The 13,196-nt window shown below is 41.9% G+C and overlaps 1 protein-coding gene across 2 annotated transcripts in view; it reads left to right on the forward strand.

Moving 5' to 3' along the window:
- cd276 (CD276 molecule) overlaps positions 1–13,196 on the forward strand; it is a 379,608-nt gene that overhangs the window by 293,600 nt on the left and 72,812 nt on the right. The window lies entirely within an intron of this gene.

Below are 13,196 nucleotides of genomic sequence, written 5' to 3' on the forward strand. Positions count from 1 at the left end.
TACACGTTTCAGAGCAGCATGCTGCCATCCAGACAAAATATTTTTCAAGGCCTTCCTTCTTTCAGCAAGACAAAGCCAAACCGCTTTCTGCACATATTAAAACCGCAGGGTTCTGTAGTAAAAGAGTCCGGGTGCTAAACTGGCCTGCCTGCAGTCCAGACCTGTCTCTTATTGAAAACATTTGGTGCATTATGAAGCACAAAATATGAAAAAGGAGCAACTGAAGTTTTATCTCAGGCAAGAATGGGACAACATTCAGTTATTGCAGCAACCGATCTCCTCAGTTCCCAAACATTACAGTGTTGATGCAACACAGTGGTAAACATGCCGCTGTCCCAACTTTTTTGAAATGTGTTATGACATCACATTCAAAATGAGCATATATTTTTCAAACAAACAATAAAATTTCTCAGTTTCAACCTTTGATCTGTCTTTTATCAAATTATTTTCAAATGAAATATAGGGGTTCAATGATTGTATTTCTTTTACACAGCATCCCAACATTTTGGAATTGGGGTTGTATGAGTTTTCATCAAATGCAATGTAAATTGCCCCACTATTTATTACTGTATATACAGTGCCTTGCAAAAGTATTCATCCCCCTTGGTGTTTGTCCTGTTTTGTTGCATTACAAGCTGGAATTAAAATGGATTTTTGGAGGGTTAGCACCATTTGATTTACACAACTTGCCTACCACTTTAAAGGTGCACATTGTTTTTTTTTTTATTGTGACACAAACAATAATTAAGATGAAAACACAGAAATCTGGAACGTGCATAGGTATTCATCCCCCAAAATCAATACTTTATAGAGCCACCTTTTGTTGCAATTACAGCTGCAAGTCTCTTGGGGTATGTCTCTATTAGCTTAGCACATCTAGCCACTGGGATGTGGAGTGTGCATAAGTATTCACCCCCTTTCGTATGAAGCCCCTAAATACGAGCTGGTCCAACCAATTCAGTTCATAAGTCACATAATTAGTTGATTAAGAGCCACCTGTGTGCAATCAAAGTGTCACATGATCTGTCACATGATGTCTGTATAAATCAACCTGCTCTGGAAGGACCCTGACTCTGCAACACTACTGAGCAAGGAACATGAAAACCAAGGAGCCTCCAAACAGGTCAGAGACAAAGTTGTGGAGAAGTATAGATCAGGATTGGGTCATAAAAAAATATCCCAAACTTTGAATATCCCAGGGAGCACCATTAAATCCATTATAGCAAAATGGAAAGAATATGGTACCACTACAAACCTGACAAGAGAAGGCCACCCACCAAAACTCATAGACCGGGCAAGGAGGGCATTAATCAGAGATGCAACAAAGACACCAGCGATAATGCTGAGGGAGCTGCAAAGATCCACAGTGGAGATGGGAGTATCTGTACATAGGACCACTTTAAGCCGTACACTCCACAGAGTAGGGCTTTATGGAAGAGTGGCCAGAAAACAAGCCATTGCTTAAAAAAATCACGTTTGGAGTTTGCCCAACAGCATGTGGCAGGCTCCCCAAACATATGGAATTAGATTCTCTGGTCAAATGAGACAAAAATTGAACTTTTTGGCCATCATGGGAAATGCCACATGTGGCGCAAACCCAACATCCCGAGAACACCATTCCTACAGTGAAGCATAGTGGTGGCAGCATCACGCTGTGGGGATGTTTTTCATCTGCAGGGACAGGAAAGTTGGTCAGGACTGAAGGTAAGATGGATGGCACTAAATACAGGGCAATTCTGCAGGAAAACCTGTGTGAGTCGGCCAGAGGTTTGAGACTGGGACAAAGGTTCACGTTCTGGGAGGGCAGTGACTCTAAACATACTGATAAAGCAACACTGGAGTGGTTTAAAGGGAAACATTTAAATGTCTTGGAATGGCCTCATCAAAGCCCAGACCTCAATCCAATTGAGAATCTGTGGTATAACTTGAAGATTGCTGCACACCAACACAACTCCTCTAACTTGAAGGAGTTGGAGCAGTTTTGCCTTGAGGAATGGGCAAAAATCCCAGTGGCTCTATGTGCTAAGCTAATAGAGACATACCCCAAGAGACTTGCAGCTGTAATTGTAGCAAAAGGTAACTCTATAAAAGTATTGACTTTGGGGTGAATACCTATGCACATTCCAGATTTCTGTTTTCATCTCATCTCATTATCTGTAGCCGCTTTATCCTGTTCTACAGGGTCGCAGGCAAGCTGGAGCCTATCCCAGCTGACTACGGGCGAAAGGCGGGGTACACCCTGGACAAGTCGCCAGGTCATCACAGGGCTGACGCATAGACACAGACAACCATTCACACTCACATTCACACCTACGGTCAATTTAGAGTCACCAGTTAACCTAACCTGCATGTCTTTGGACTGTGGGGGAAACCGGAGCACCCGGAGGAAACCCATGCGGACACGGGGAGAACATGCAAACTCCGCACGGAAAGGCCCTCGCCGGCCACGGGGCTCGAACCTGGACCTTCTTGCTGTGAGTCGACAGCGCTAACCACTACACCACCGTGCCGCCAGATTTCTGTTTTTTCATCTTAATTATTGTTTGTGTCACAATAAAAAAAAAACAATGTGCACCTTTAAAATGGTAGGCATGTTGTGTAAATCAAATGGTGTTAACCCTCCAAAAATCCATTTAATTCCTGCTTGTAATGCAACAAAACAGGACAAACACCAAGGGGGATGAATACTTTTGCAAGACACTGTATATTTATGCACATCCATGTGTGTATAAACCATGCCTAAAAATCAGCCTAAAATGTTCAGCAGTCAGTATCGGTCCAGTGAAATTAGGCTCGCCTGGCCTTTTGTGTCTTTTTGAAAATTCGAATGTTAAACTCATTCCGATTCATTACCCGAAAATAATTTCTAAACCCTGCTCCGGGATAAGGACTGAGGCATTTGACCTCTTCTAAAATGCTCAGTGTGGGTTGAAATCCAGCCAGTAATTTCTGTCCTCCAAACCACTGGCTAATTCCCGTTAACCATGGCCACATAAGTCTAATTGAGAGCCACTGTCCAAGCCTCTTTCTTCTACTACTGGAGTCATGTCTCTTTTTCCTGTAGTCTTGCTTCGGGGTGTAGTAAGAACGGACGACTTTTATTACCGTGGTGTTAAAGTGCTAAGTGCTGTGGCTTATCACCCTCGCTATCACACTCCCACTGAAACGGCCCTACTCAAGTTAAGGTGACTTCTAACGGAATACAGTAGGGTGCGTATGTGTGTGTGTGTGTGTGAGAGACAGAGTGTGTGTGGATAGATAATAGTGTTCTGCTTTTCACTGAGATGGAGTCACGTTCATACTAGATGAGAGAGAAAATGAAGACCTTGAAGTGCTGCCACCTAGTGGAGATCACTCTGTAGAAGATATTAAGTCAGCTCATTAACACTTCTGTTCTATTCAAGTCAAAACTATTTTGGTAAAAGTGGTAAAATTAAGTTTCCACTTGCGCTTGACTCAGGAACATGAACACTTTTGGAAAATATCATTTGTAGTACAGATATTATATTCAGGATATTTTTTTTGCCTGAGAGTAATAAGGTGAAATAAAGTATGAGCAGTCTTTATATGGATATAATAAAGGAGTAAGGAGAACTGCATGTGCGTTTTTTTTTTAATTCTTCTTATTGAATAGAATATTTAGTTTCTTTGTTTAAAAGCATACGGGAAAAAGTTTTGTTTTTTTTTAAATGCAGTATAAACACAAATCCTAAACGTATCACATGATTTTCTCTCATTGTTAACTCTAACATGCAAATGGTTTTGGAAGAAAGCAATGCAGAAAAAAAAAAATCAAACAATCTCAGCAGGTGAGTGTCGCTGGCCAACTGACTCATAGGTCAAAATGTGAGGGCTGCTAACCCACACACACTCCACATGTATCTGACCTTTCCATTGCTCCAATAATAGTCTGAATAACTGAAAGAAAAGAGCTGCTGCTGCGTGCATGCTGTTTTCCTTTTTCTTCCTCCTCCTCCTCTTCTTCTTTTTCTTCTTCATTTTGTCTCTGCCAACAATCGAATCTGAGAAGACTCTGAAAAGACAGATCTGCAGACGGATCAGAATATTATTTGTTATTTGCATATTTCCAGTGCTGTAAATATTTGAAAATAAAAATGTAGGCAGATTGTTTTTTTTCCTCAAGAATCATACAGTTTGCATTTTCTTATGGTGTGTTTTCTGATGACTGTCTGTTATTTAATATGAAACACAAGATTTAATAGTGAAGACGTCTTGCCAGCAAATGAGATCATCAGAAAATATTGAAAAATAAAATAAATGGATATACATAGCTCACTGATGTGTGAGGATGCGTGAGGTGGGAGTTGCTCACTGAGTCTCATCCAGTGTATATATGAAAAATGAGCGTGGTTTCACAGACTCTCGCTCAAGGACGGGGCCGGGGAAGGTGGGCCGGCCACCTCTGGTTAGACGCAGTTAACATGAAATTTTTATGGAGAAAAAAAAAGCATGATGTAGAGAAGTACCAAACAGTCGACTCTACCTCAGCATCGGCCTTGCAAGGTTCAGGATGATATTAATCAGGAGTTAATATTGACAAAATGACCATTTTAACACTAGCATTGGTGTTTGATCACAGTACAGGGCATTATCATTTCGTTTACAGCTCTAAACACACACACACACTTATATATAGAAGGTGGCATGGTGGTGTAGTGGTTAGCGCTGTCGCCTCACAGCAAGAAGGTCCTGGGTTTGAGCCCAACAGCCGATGGGGGCCTTTCTGTGTGGAGTTTGCATGTTCTCCCCGTGTCCGCGTGGGTTTCCTCCGGGTGCTCCGGTTTCCCCCACAGTCCAAAGACATGCAGGTTAGGCTAATTGGTGGCTCTAAATTGACCGTGAGTGTGAATGGTTGTCTGTGTCTATGTGTCAGCCCTGTGATGACCTGGCGACTTGTCCAGGGTGTACCCCGCCTTTCACCCGTAGTCAGCTGGGATAGGTTCCAGCTTGCCTGCGACCCTGTAGGACAGGATAAGCAGCTACAGATAATGAATGGATGGATATATATATATCAGTGTTGTAGTTGAATCACTAAACCTCTAAATCCCCAGTGTTCAAGTCCGAGTCAAGTCCAAGTCATTAAAGAAAATTTTGAGTCAAGTCCACTACTGATCCGAGTCGAGTCCAAGAACAAGACTCCAACCGCACCATTTGACGGTGGCTGTTTTAGTATAATTAACATTAGTTTGTTCCCGAACATGACGTATGAACAGGTGAATGTGCTTCTCTTTGTCAGGGAGTGTGAAGTATTCTGTCAGACACGGTTGGGAGATGGATGTAAGTGGAGAAGGTGTGTTTATTAATACAAGTGAAGACGGTAAACAATCCAGAACTGCAGGCAAAATCGTAAAACAGTGAAACAGGCAATACGTCGAGCGAGACACAAACAGGCTATCGTAGACTCGGCAGAATCAAAGACGAGAAACAGGAAATCAGGGATCAGGAAACCAAACAAGGAAATAAGGCTCGGTAATGTGTCAGCAATGCAACTCAATACTTCGCAAAGTAAGTGTGTTTTCACAGTTTTTATATAGACGCACTGATTGCGCCTTAATCCTGTGCAGAGGCGAGTTGTCCAGAGGCGAGAGTCCACTTGGCATGCACTGTCCGGAGCCCACTCAAGAATCTATCTGATGCACGTGCCAAGGCGTGCAGGTGTGATGAAATTAGTACAAAAATTAATTTAGATATAAATATCTTATGCCAAATTATTATGGCATGTTACAAAAAATGAAGAAAAAATCAGAGACCTCATCTCCAATTTACGAGTCCGAATGCAGTTAAGTCTGAGTCCAAGTCCGAGTCATCAGTGCTCAAGTCCAAGTCAAGTCATGAGTCCTTAAAATTAGGGCAGGAGTCGGACATGAGTCCGAGTCCTGGACTGGAGTACTGCAAGCCTGTTGTATATAAAATTACTTTATTTTTCAGAAGGTTAATGAACCAGTTTAGCTCACGCTAGTCTTACACTGGGCCTTGATCCATCTGGGCTTTGGACTGGCACTAAGTATGCACCATCTTTTACAAACCCAGTGGCTGGGTATTTGACCTAATGTCTTTGGATTGTGGGGGAAACCGGAGCACCCAGAGGAAACCCACACAGACACGGGGAGAACATTGAAGTATCCAGTACTTCTTTAAAAGTTTTTTTTAAATTTTTTTCTGCATTTATGAAGCTTCTAGGAAGCTGAACTAAAATGCTCAACTGAGCCTATTTGATTGACGTACAGCGTAGTGAACCATCATTAGCTGGATGAAGCAAAAAATAGACTGTCAAGATTTGTAACAGGTACTAAATGAAGGTCTAAATGAAACGATAAGGAGTAAAGAATACATTTTCTTTTTTTCTTAAAAATGTAATGATTAAGAAGATGAGTATTCAATTTCAATAACACTCAAGTCAAGCATAAGGATACGCCAAAAGAATATTCAAGGATATTCATCCATTATCCGTAGCTGCTTATCCTGTGCAGGGTCGCATGCAAGCTGGAGCCTATTCCAGCTGACTATGGGCAAGAGGCAGGGTACACCCTGGACAAGTCACCAGATCATCGCAGGGCTGACACATAGAGACAAACAACCATTCACACTCATGGTCAATTTAGAGCCACCAATTAACCGAACCTGCATGTCTTTGGACTGTGAAGGAAACCAGAGCACCCGGAGGAAACTCACACAGACACGGGGAGAACATGCAAACTCCACACAGAAAGGCCCTTGTCGGCCACTGGGCTCAAACCCAGAACCTTCTTGTTGCGAGGTGACAGTGCTAACCACTACACCACCGTGCCGCCCGGATAGCAGGATATACAGTCCTTAATGGCAAATCATTTGGGGAAGCCATGGCCTAATGGTTAGAGAAGCAGCTTGAGGATCACGCCTGATTCAAGGATATTCACAACATACAATTTCCTCAAGCATTGTTCACCCCGATTAAAAAATTCAATCTTTTTTTTTTGTCAGCAAGAACATCTGTGGGCGGCACGGTGGTGTAGTGGTTAGCGCTGTCGCCTCACAGCAAGAAGGTCCTGGGTTCGAGCCCCGTGGCCGGCGAGGGCCTTTCTGTGTGGAGTTTGCATGTTCTCCCCGTGTCCGCGTGGGTTTCCTCCGGGTGCTCCGGTTTCCCCCCACAGTCCAAAGACATGCAGGTTAGGTTAACTGGTGACTCTAAATTGACCGTAGGTGTGAATGTGAGTGTGAATGGTTGTCTGTGTCTATGTGTCAGCCCTGTGATGACCTGGCGACTTGTCCAGGGTGTACCCCGCCTTTCGCCCGTAGTCAGCTGGGATAGGCTCCAGCTTGCCTGCGACCCTGTAGAAGGATAAAGCGGCTAGAGATAATGAGATGAGAAGAACATCTGTTAGAAGGAGGGGGAAAATACAGATGTTTTCATGGAATACTTCATGAAATTTCTGTTACTTGAATATGCTAAATTTACCCTGTAATTGCATTATTACGTACCCTCCTGAAAAAGTTTCCACTCTTGTTTGACAAAAATCGTGCTGTCTGTTGTAAAATATTAGTGATTCGAGTAGAAAACAATTCAAACTACCAAAACATTTTGCACACATTACATTACAGGCATTTAGCAGACACTGTTATCCAGAGCGACGTATAACATACCCAGAGCAGCCTGGGGAGCAGTTAGGGGTTAGTTGCCTTACTCAAGGGCACTTCAGCTATTCCTGCTGGTTCAGGGAATTGAACCAATGACCTTCTGGTCCCAAAGCTGCTTCTCTAAGCATTAGTTCATGGTTTCCCACCCACAAAATCCCTCGAATTGAAACCTATCCACTGCTGCTGACCTTATTCATCTCATCTCATCTCATTATCTCTAGCCGCTTTATCCTTCTACAGGGTCGCAGGCAAGCTGGAGCCTATCCCAGCTGACTACGGGCGAAAGGCGGGGTACACCCTGGACAAGTCGCCAGGTCATCACAGGGCTGACACATAGACACAGACAAGCATTCACACTCACATTCACACCTACGGTCAATTTAGAGTCACCAGTTAACCTAACCTGCATGTCTTTGGACTGTGGGGGAAACCGGAGCACCCGGAGGAAACCCACGCGGACACGGGGAGAACATGCAAACTCCACACAGAAAGGTCCTCGCCGGCCACGGGGCTCGAACCCGGACCTTCTTGCTGTGAGGCGACAGCGCTAACCACTACACCACCGTGCTGCCCCCCCTTATTCATTTTATTGGATATTTCAGTACCTATTAGACATACTGGTACTATATTTCATTTGACTAATAACACGACATGAGTTACTTTAAAGAATTTATCCCACTCCTGAGCAGCGCCCTCATCACAACGGCCCCCGTCAATCATTTTCACCTACACACACCTACTCGGACGTTTACACTCTGTCTATCCTCTTCGTCTCTTCATCAGTCTCACTTTGTCTCTTTTCCTCCCTCTCCTCTGTATCATTCTGTCTGTCTTCCATTCTTCTCCTTTATCTCTTTCTTTCAAACACACACACACACACACACACACACACACTTGGGAACAGTGTGTCATCCCTTTTCCCTTCCCTCGTCTATATTGTTAGAGAAATTTTCACGCCAGTCCGTGCTGTTGTGCCATCCATGCTATTGTAACTCCTAGATAAAAGCCTCCCGGGAGCTCTGACACACCTCACGCTCTCCTCGCTTTCAATTGGCTTTTTCAACACGGAGCCACACTATGCTGGGCTCCCCCCATACACACACAGTCTCTACATTCATGGTAATTAAATAAAACAGTTAACCTCTTTGCCTCAGCAAACTTAGTGAAGCTGGTGGAAACCAGCAGAGCGATGAGATCAATAAATAAATACAACCTCAGTCACATAAATAAATGTACAAAATGTGCACTGTGATATGGCTGGGAACATTTTTCCTGAAAGCATTTATATATACGTTAAAGAAAGTGCACATAGAATAAAGTGCCCAAGTAACACTCTGAAGCAGACGCAGTCAAAACAACATATTAATATTGTTTATATATTGACAAGAACTTACAATATCTTTAATTTTTAGGACTGTTTAGCATAATGCTAAAATTCAAACCAATACAGCTTCTGATATATATATATATATATATATATATATATATATATATATATATATATATAGGATATTACATGGTGGCATGAACATATAAAGTTTATTTTTGTGTGGTGAATATATACAGTATTTCACGAGTGAGTGAAGCGAATGAGTAAAATATTTTCAACACGAGAAGATAAACTTCATATCTTCGCACCACCGTGTAATGTTTTTTATATTATATGGACACATCCACAAAAATAAAAAAAAAAAAACAGAAAAAAACCCCCAACTCAGGTTAATCAAAAGAATTTTTATTTTGAACCAGTTCGCCGTTTTGACAACACTCATCTAGTCAGCAGGAAAACACTGAGAGTGACATCATCAGAGTGAAATATCAGGAATTATTCTATCTACATTCACTGGATATGAGCAATTGCACGCTCTGATTGGCGACTCTACTACTAGGCTTTCAGCTCGTCTACCGTAAGTAGAGAAAAACAAAATAGCCGAGCGTGTTGCTGAACCAACCGAGGATGAAATAAAAACTCTACTCGAAAACAACCCCTCCCCCCAAAAAAATACAAAAAAAGCAACAAAATATGGAATGAAAGTATGTGATGATAAGAACGTATAATTATTATAGCGTTTTTCACAAATTGCTACTGTTTACATTCCAAGCGGAAAGTATTTTGTCGGATGTTTTGTATAAACTTTTTATTTATTGACTTTGCAAAACATAAAAATGCTCTGTTTCTCAAAAGCCAGTGAATGTGGATAGAATAAAACAGTTATTCCACTCAATCTCGGTGCTACGCGCCTCGTCAGCTATCAGCGCACATACGACTCGATTTTGTGGAATAACTGTTAAATATGTGACTCAGATCCGTGATGTATTTCGTATGAAAAATGCGAGTTTTTCAACACAAGAAAATAAATTTCATATCTTCAAGCCAACGTGTGATTTTCTTTTTATTATATAGACACATTCACAAACATAAAGTGCCCAAATTTATCAAAACAATTCATCGATTTCGGGCAGCACGGTGGTGTAGTGGTTAGCGCTGTCGCCTCACAGCAAGAAGGTCCGGGTTCGAGCCCCGTGGCCGGCGAGGGCCTTTCTGTGCGGAGTTTGCATGTTCTCCCCGTGTCCGCGTGGGTTTCCTCCGGGTGCTCCGGTTTCCCCCACAGTCCAAAGACATGCAGGTTAGGTTAACTGGTGACTCTAAATTGAGCGTAGGTGTGAATGTGAGTGTGAATGGTTGTCTGTGTCTATGTGTCAGCCCTGTGATGACCTGGCGACTTGTCCAGGGTGTACCCCGCCTTTCGCCCGTAGTCAGCTGGGATAGGCTCCAGCTTGCCTGCGACCCTGTAGAAGGATAAAGCGGCTAGAGATAATGAGATGAGATGAATTCATCGATTTCCTCATGAGTCACATATAGAGATTTATGTCACGGTTTTGGTTCTCCATTTCCTGGGTGTTGTTTGTATGAAAAATACGAGTGGCATGTTTCCCAGCAAAACACTCATGTCCTTATAATACATACATTTTATTCAAGCAAATTAATATAACCTCGGAAAAATAGTTTGTACTGTTTGCATGTTACATTTAAACAAACACAACAAATATATAGCTACCATTTCAGTCAGTGTGTTTGTTTTATACACTAAAAGAAACCATTTCCGTGACCAGTTGTCTATGATGGCATATTAGGGCCATTGTAGGTTAAAAAAAAAAAAGATGGAGCTGAGGAATGGTGGCAATAATATTCTGAGGATATCCAAGATTAAAGTCATAAATCTCTGAGAAAAAAACAACAACTGGGGCGGCACGGTGGTGTAGTGGTTAGCGCTGTCGCCTCACAGCAAGAAGGTCCTGGGTTTGAGCCCCGGGGCCGGCGAGGGCCTTTCTGTGTGGAGTTTGCATGTTCTCCCCGTGTCCGCGTGGGTTTCCTCCGGGTGCTCCGGTTTCCCCCACAGTCCAAAGACATGCAGGTTAGGTTAACTGGTGACTCTAAATTGACCGTAGGTGTGAATGTGAGTGTGAGTGGTTGTCTGTGTCTATGTGTCAGCCCTGTGATGACCTGGTGACTTGTCCAGGGTGTACCCCGCCTTTCGCCCGTAGTCAGCTGGGATAGGCTCCAGCTTGCCTGCGACCCTGTAGAAGGATAAAGCGGCTAGAGATAATGAGATGAGATGAAAAACAACAACTGAGATATTCTCTGAGAGAGTAAAATCATAAATTTGCAAAAAAAAAAAGTCACATTTTTCAAGAAAACAGTAAAAGATTTACAGCTCTTGCACAATAATTATACATTTATAAATACCAAAGACAAAAAAGGACAGGGATAAACAAAGTTGTGTGGTTTATACAGTCGTCTCCTATTGCATCCAGGAAGTGTAACAATTGCATGCTTCCTGGCTGCAGTGCATTCTGGGGAATGTAGTTGAAAGTCATTTAGTGCTTTATTCTTTTATATTAAGCAGTCGAGGAGGAAAGAGTGCATTTTCTATAACTGAGCTTAGCTGTGGCATGTGTGGTATGATGGCATTGATCAGACCTTGCAGAGTGAAGAGATGTGGTTCCTTGACAACAATGACAAAAAATGACCCTACTCTTTTTCCGAGTGTTGTGTCATAAATGTGTCTTTTTCTCACAAATGTATGACTTCCCAATCACAGAGAATGTCCAAGTTGCTTTCTCATAAATTTACAACTTCAGTCTCAGAAATTCTGAGGTTTTTATCCCCTGCTGACCGAAAGTCCTAAAGGGGGATTATATCTTGGCGATTTCACCTTCTGAAATCAGCTCCTCTCACAATTTTTGGAGGAATTTCACCAAACTTGGCAGGATTCTTTGTTATATGTCGATAATATGTATATTCTACTTTTATTCAAATTGGTCACATTTTACCAGAGTTACAGCCCTTGATTAACAAAATTATACTTTGACAATTTCATGAGAGTGTGTTTTCCTTCTGAAATCAACTCCTCTCACAATTTTTGGAGGAATTTCATGAAACTTGGCAAAAGGCATTGTTATATGTCATTACTACGCATATTGTTATTTTGTTCAATTCGGTCGCATTTTACCAAAGTTACAGCCCTTGATTAACAACCTTGTACTTTGACAATTTCATGAAGACGTGCTTGCATTCTGACATCAACATGTCTCACAATTTTTGGACGAATTTCTCAAAGCTTGGCAAAAGGTCTTGTTCTATGACAGTAATACGCATATTGCGATTTAATTTCGTTTGCAAAAATTTTACCAAAGTTTTGACCCTTGATTAAATCACTTCTATTTTGACAATTTCATGAGGCTGTACGTTCTTCGGAAATCAACTCCTCTCACAATTTGTGGAGGAATTTCACCAAACTTGGCAAAAGGCTTTGTTATATAACAGTTATACGCATATTGAAATTTCGCTTAATATTGGCAAATTTTACCAGAGTTATGCCCTTGATTATTAACAAACTTGTACTTTGGCAATTTCATCAAGGTGTGCTTGCTTTCTGAAATCAACTTCCCTCACAATTTTTATTATCCCCTGCTGGCCAAAAGGCCCGAAGGGGGATTATATCGTGGCGATGTCCGTCCTTCTGTCCATCCCAGGAAGGGTACTCACCTTCTGAAATCAACTCCTCTCACAATCTTTGGAGGAATTTTATGAAACTTGACAGGATTCTTTATTACATGATGGAGATACACATATTGTAATTTCGTTCAATTCAGTCGCATTTTACCAGAGTTATGGCATAGTTGCCGGCGGGAGTTATTGTTTTCTCAGAGCACTCTTGTTCCATGATGACTGGAAGATGGTGCCAATCAGCATTGTCCCCACATGGTGTTTACTTTATATTTTCCCCCACTTTCTTTGGAGATTTTACTCAATTAACTGCCAATTCTTATCCACTAGGTTGTTTTCTCCTATCTCGTTTTGGCTTCCAACCAGGGACAGTGAAATCTAGTGTGCCTACTTTCTCATAGGCACATAAATCCACCAAGACAGAAGTGCCATGGATTTGAACTTGAGCTCCCAATGTTAAAGCACTTTACTTTTGTGCCACTTGAAGCACGTTTCACTGTTTTTGCTATTTTGAGAGACATGACATTTGCAACTTACGTATGAAAATTAT

This window comes from Neoarius graeffei, chromosome 6 (assembly GCF_027579695.1).
Source record: "Neoarius graeffei isolate fNeoGra1 chromosome 6, fNeoGra1.pri, whole genome shotgun sequence".
Taxonomy (NCBI): domain Eukaryota; kingdom Metazoa; phylum Chordata; class Actinopteri; order Siluriformes; family Ariidae; genus Neoarius; species Neoarius graeffei.